Here is a 6,000-nt window from a genome sequence, read left to right on the forward strand (position 1 = left end):
AATTGAAGCTTATTGTATCGCAATTTGCCATTTATAAGTGAATTTCATTTTACGCCCAAAATCAATGATTTTTTTTGTATTTGTCATTTAAAGCTCTGAAACATAAAAACAAAACAAAATCAAATAAATAACAACGCTAAGGAATTAACATATACAAATTAAGTGGCTTGAATGTGCAACATTCGGTACTTATCAACCTTCCAAGCAAGCAGAGAGTAAAACAAAACATCTTTGATTCAGTCATTTAGCAGTCAAACGACTCTTTAGTGACCAAGATGACCCCTTTGATGCTCTTCTTTCACTGTATACCATTACCCCCTCTATCCTTTGGAAGTGGAATTGATTATCGTAGTCGAATTTCTTCAAAATCACCATAAATTCAGGCTTTACATCGGGGTTTAAAGAGTCAAAATCCACCACGAACAGCAAAATTTGTGCTAACTAGGAAATTAAGGGGAGGGGGAACGAAAGTCAAAAGAAAGCCCAAAATCAAAGGGTTGGGCTTTTGGTAAAAAAATAAAAATAAAAATCATAACAATTACTACTTTTTCAACCCTGGTATCCATTTTTCCTAGGGTTTGTGGTGTTGTAAGTGGGAATCAAAGGGTTGGGAGAGAAGAACAGGAACAAAGGGTTTTGGGAGGAATATAATAAGAAAAAGGTTAGAAAAATAATATTTATATAAAATATAATAGATAATATGTTGGGATGTGTATAGAAAAGACAGTAATCAAAATAGAGAATTTAACCTTTGGGAGCCCCTACTATGCGGTCCGTCTGCAAACCCAGCCTTTTACAGCAACCAATAGCTGAGAGACACGTAGGCTTATTACACAGATACACAATAAAGCTGAAACACCAAATAAACTGGTCTCCCCTTTAAGAAATCCAAAATACTCCAAAGGCCTCCTCTCTTAAACAACGGTAATTGCTCTTGCGATTATCTCTTTAAGAATCCAACCCACCTTCACCAAGAAGTCTCTCCCTCTCTGGAGCTTTCGTTCATGGGTTTCGATTGTGGGTTTTTGTTGTTTGTGAGTTTTGGGTTATTCTTTGCATAGAATGGGTTCCGATTTTATTTTTTTTAATATATTCGGTTCCGATTTCTTGATTTTTTCATTTTCTTCGATTTAGCGAAATTTCTTGATTTTTGAGTTGTTAGTTTTGATTGCAATGATGGTTTGGGTGTCTTGATTTTTGAGTTGTAAATCTTGGTTTTGATTTAGGTGGCTGATTTTTGTTTGTTAACAAGAAGCCTTCTTTTCTGGGTTTCAGTTATGGGTTTGTGAGGATGAGAATGAATTTTAGGTGTGTGACTTAAGTGATGTTTTGTAAGTGTTGCCTGATTGGAGGTTGTATACTACACAAAAAATTAGATAGTTTTTGCTTGGCTTTTTCCTCATGCATTCTATATGTTTGATGACATTTCCATGAGAATGAGTGGTTTGTTGATTTTTTTTTTCTTTCTTTTCATTCAAAATAATACTGTATGATACGAGAATGTTGTCACAAAAGTTGAATGCAGCATGCTTGAATGGTTATAACATACTCAATTTTAGATGCATACCGTGTGTTTGATGAGTTGCCTAAATGAACTTTTAAAATTGATAATGCCTTATTATCTTAAACTGTGGTTATGTTTTTGTTTTTGAGATTGAAGATGACCTTCCTGCTCAAATTGAAGTTGAACCTGCTCAAATTGAAGATGACCTTCATGAAATGTGAACCAAAGTGAGAACTTAGTCGAAGATCAATGGAACATCTACATTTGCAACATATTGAGTTGCTGTTTTAGAAGTGCCTTGTACTGTATTTTTTTCCTTTTTGTTCATGTAATTTTTCTGATGTAATGTTTTTAACACTTTTTTATTATATTGTATCCGATTGTGGAGATACATACTAGTTGGTAATGCTATTGTATCCAATTATGGAGATACTACTTTTTATGCTATTGTATCCAGTTTTGATAAGTATATGGAGAAGGAATATTCCCATGGAGAAGAAAATATTTCCATTTCATTTGAAATGAAGAGGTGGTTGCTTATTCAAGTAAAACAAAACAAGCAATTTGACAATAAGATTTGATTTCTATATTCATAAACAATTTTCATTTCTGTCAATAACCACCTAATATGGCAATTGCCAAGTTACATGAAAAAGAGAAGAAACATGAAAAATCTAAACAAAATACTTGGTTTAACTTGAGCCAACTGATATTTACACAATAATTCTACATTGGAAGTGTCTTAAACATCTCTTCATAGGTTACATTAGGATAATCTAAACTATAAACACACGTTCACTTCTTCCTCTCCTTAGTAAGAAATCTAGTCCAGTCAATGCAACAAATGCAGCAAGTGCTTGCCAAAGTATGTCCTACACAATACCTGCCAAAAGCAAGGAAAACAAGGAGAATTTTGTTAATAACAAGGAAAACAGCTTAACAAAATTGAAGAAGAATTTTGTTAAACCATAAAATCAAATGCCAAGAAGAAAGAAAGGGCTAACATTCTTTGAAAAACATAGCTCAAAAACTACATGAGGAAAAAGAGTATTTTCATGGAAATTTCATCAAACATATAGAATGCATGGGGGAAAAGCCAAGCAAAAATCAAAACCCACACTCAAAACTGAGTACCAGAACAAATCCGATCTTTTTTTCTCTTTTTTTTTTTTTTTTTTTTTTTTTTTTTTTTTTTTCTCAACCCAAATCACAACTCAGCAACAACATATCCACAAAATAGTCTCCACTCTTCGGCCATTAATCCAAAAAACAGCCAACAAATTTTTTTCTCCATCTATGGTCTATCAGTATCAAATAGAAGCAAGTCCAAGCAATAATCATTCAACAAAAACTGAACCAAAAAAAAAAAAAAAAAAAAAAAAAAAACAGATCTTGGGCAGTAGAACAAACCAAATAGGATGACTGCCAAAAAAAAAAAAAAAAAAAAAAAATTGTAACAAGCTCACTAGAAGGAACAAGCCAACAAACAAAACGATTTGGTGTTGGGACGATTTGGGCAAAATGCACCATAGATGGTTTAAATAATTATTATGTTCATGATTTTAGTACTTAAATTGTAAACGGGCTTGAGCAATTTCTTTCTCATTCATCATATATTTGATTAAGCATATAAATGTTTAAAAGCTCACCAAGTGGTTGACTTTCTTGCTCCTTAACTTCACACATTCTTCAGATTTCAACAAACCCAAAAGGCTTTCCTTAAAATTTTGAATAAGAACAAAATAGTGTGAGCAAAGATCCATTCTTTTAATCCAAAAATGACTGTCGTTACATAGGTAAAAATTGACCCACTAAATTTAATCTATTAGAATCAAATAGAGCAAGTCCAAGCAATAATCATTCAACAAAAAAAAAAAAAAAAAAAAAAAAAACGAGCTTGGGCAGTGGAACAAACCAAACAGGATAATTGCCAAAAAAACAAAAAAAAAAACTGTAACAAGCTCACCTTGCTAGAAAGAACAAGCCAACAAACAAAACGAATTGGTGTTGGGCAGTGGCGGCAGCAGCGATTTGGAGTTGGGCAGTGGCGGGAGCGTTGGGCAAGGGCGTCAGCAAATAGGAAGGTGTTGCTGTTTTAAAAATGGGTCTATTAAGAGTTTTTGTTCTAGTGTTTTGGTCTCTATTTTATTAAGTGCATCTAGCTTAGGTGTAGCTGTTGTATTGGTTGCTGCAAAATACACTTTTTGCAGCCGGACTGCACAAGAGGTTTATCCTTCACGTTTTTATTAGCTATTTTACATAATGCTGCTAGAGATGCTATGATATAATCCTTATCATATAACCTAACACTTGGAGTAGCCATTTCTAGGAGAGAATGACAATTCCCAAGTTATTTCATTCAACTTTCTTCAATTTTCAATTATAGCCATTCATTTTTATGAAAAAATAGTTATTCTACATACCAGATGTACCAAAATTTGGATTTGAATTGTAAAAAATAAAAAATAAAAAAATAAAAACTAGAGATCTCTTGTAGTTTCTTCGACAATCCAAATTTAATTTCAAGTTATTATTATCATTGTTATTACATCACCAAGCCAAAAACTACATGCACAAACTATAGAGAATGAAAGAAACTTGGCCATAAAGCAACAATCAACGTACATTTAATTACAATATATATTTTGAGAACAGAACCAAATATTAGAACGAAATCAAAATTCCCCCGACCCATCACTTACACGAAATCTACACAAACAAAGGCGGCCATAGCTAGGTGAGGTAGCACAGGCAATCTTGACTTGCCTTTTGCTTGCTCTTCAGAGACCAGGATGAGCCCTTTGATGCTTCTTTTCCAGGATCTGGCTTCTATGCGGTAGTGAAAACTACAGCATAGAAGCTGTTATGCAAAACGGCACAGTTTTGCATAACAGTCCATGCAAAACAGTGCTGTTTTGCATGGAGTCCAAAAACTGTTTTAAAACTCTTTACGCCGTTAGAAACCAAACGTCAGACTTAAAAACAGCTTTCTGAAGAAGTTTTCAGTGATCGAGTGGAAATAACAAAGAGGAAAGTTCTAGAGGATGAAGAAACCTGAAGGAAAAAAAAAAAAAACCGATTATGAAGATTCAACTACGGAGAAAAACATAAACACCCAATGCCAAAATAGCTCAAACATAAACACCCTTTTGACTAATTAATCAGTCAAAAGCACCAAACATAAACACCCAGATGCCAAAATAACTCTTTTGGCATTTGGGAACCCAAATCCATGTTTCTCAGCCACTAATTTCAGCTTTCTCTCAATGGATCTGCAAGATTTGAAGTGACCCGATTAGGAAAAAGAAAGAGAGAAAGTGAACCCAAATCCATGTTTCTCAGCCACCAATTTCAGCTTTCTATCAATGGATCTGCAAGATTTGAAGTGACCCGATTAGGAAAAAGAAAGAGAGAAAGTGAACCCAAATCCATGTTTCTCAGCCACGAAGGCTTCTTTCTTCTTCTTCTTGTTTTTAAGTCTGACGTTTGGTTTCAAACGGCGTGAAGAGTTTTAAAACAGTTTTTAAACTCCATGCAAAACGACACAATTTTGCATAGACTGTTATGCAAAACTGTGCCGTTTTGCATAACAGCTTCTATGCGGTAGTTTTCACTACCGCATAGAAGCCAGATCCTCTTTTCCATCCTTTGGAGGTGGAAGAAAGGGTACTTTTTATTTTTTGTTTATTTATTTTTTATTCAAATATGGGAAAAGGGAATGGAAGAAAGGGTACTTGATATATATAAATTATGTCAATAAGGAACCAAAGATTTCTCTATTTTGAACAACCTATATCCTCCTCAATCAGCACTTGATAGATTATCCAACCCGAGGAAATCTTGGTATTTGTCAACTCATTTCGATATAGAGTCACTGACTTTTTTTTTTTTTTTTTTCTTCATATTTTAAGCTGCCCTTTAAATATGGTTAAAGGGCACCATTGCACCAACATGATACCAAAATTCTTCACTGCCCGCAAAAAGGAGTTTCTTTTCCTATAAATTTTTTTAGAGAAAAAGGCAGGTTGTTATCAAGAAGATGCTTCACATGCATAATTTCTCCTTCATTATCACTAAATTGATATAATATTTCTATAACCAACATAACTACTGCAAAACATACAGACACAAAAACGAAAAAATGTCAAAACAATAACATAAATATGCAAACTAAGGCATGAATTAATAGATATATCTGAACAAATGCCAAAAGTAGCCACGAAAAAGGACATAAAAGCAAATCAAAGATTGAAAGTACTCCACCGATGCCTCAAGAAATTTTTGAAACACCTTCAGAATCAATGTAAAAAAGATGAAAAGAAAGATGAGAATCGATACTAAAATATTTGAATACAGCTCAAATCTCGAGAAACCCAGATTCATAATTCAAATAATTAGCGAAAAATTCAAAAGGGTCCAAATGAGAAAGAATCATGAAATGCACTTGCTTATTGTGATATGAGCTTTTCTTCTTCAAAGCTCAATCTTTTAGGCTC

At 33.6% G+C, this 6,000-nt stretch overlaps 1 long non-coding RNA gene across 1 annotated transcript; it reads left to right on the forward strand.

Moving 5' to 3' along the window:
* Positions 1–930: 930 nt before the first annotated feature.
* Positions 931–1,951, forward strand: LOC132187538 (uncharacterized). Its single transcript, XR_015912175.1, has 2 exons — positions 931–1,034; positions 1,661–1,951. It is a non-coding gene; the product is annotated as an uncharacterized LOC132187538 (long non-coding RNA).
* The last annotated feature ends 4,049 nt before the right edge of the window (positions 1,952–6,000 follow it).

The sequence above is a fragment of the Corylus avellana genome, chromosome 5 (genome assembly GCF_965113065.1).
Source record: "Corylus avellana chromosome 5, dhCorAvel1.hap1.2, whole genome shotgun sequence".
NCBI lineage: Eukaryota > Viridiplantae > Streptophyta > Magnoliopsida > Fagales > Betulaceae > Corylus > Corylus avellana.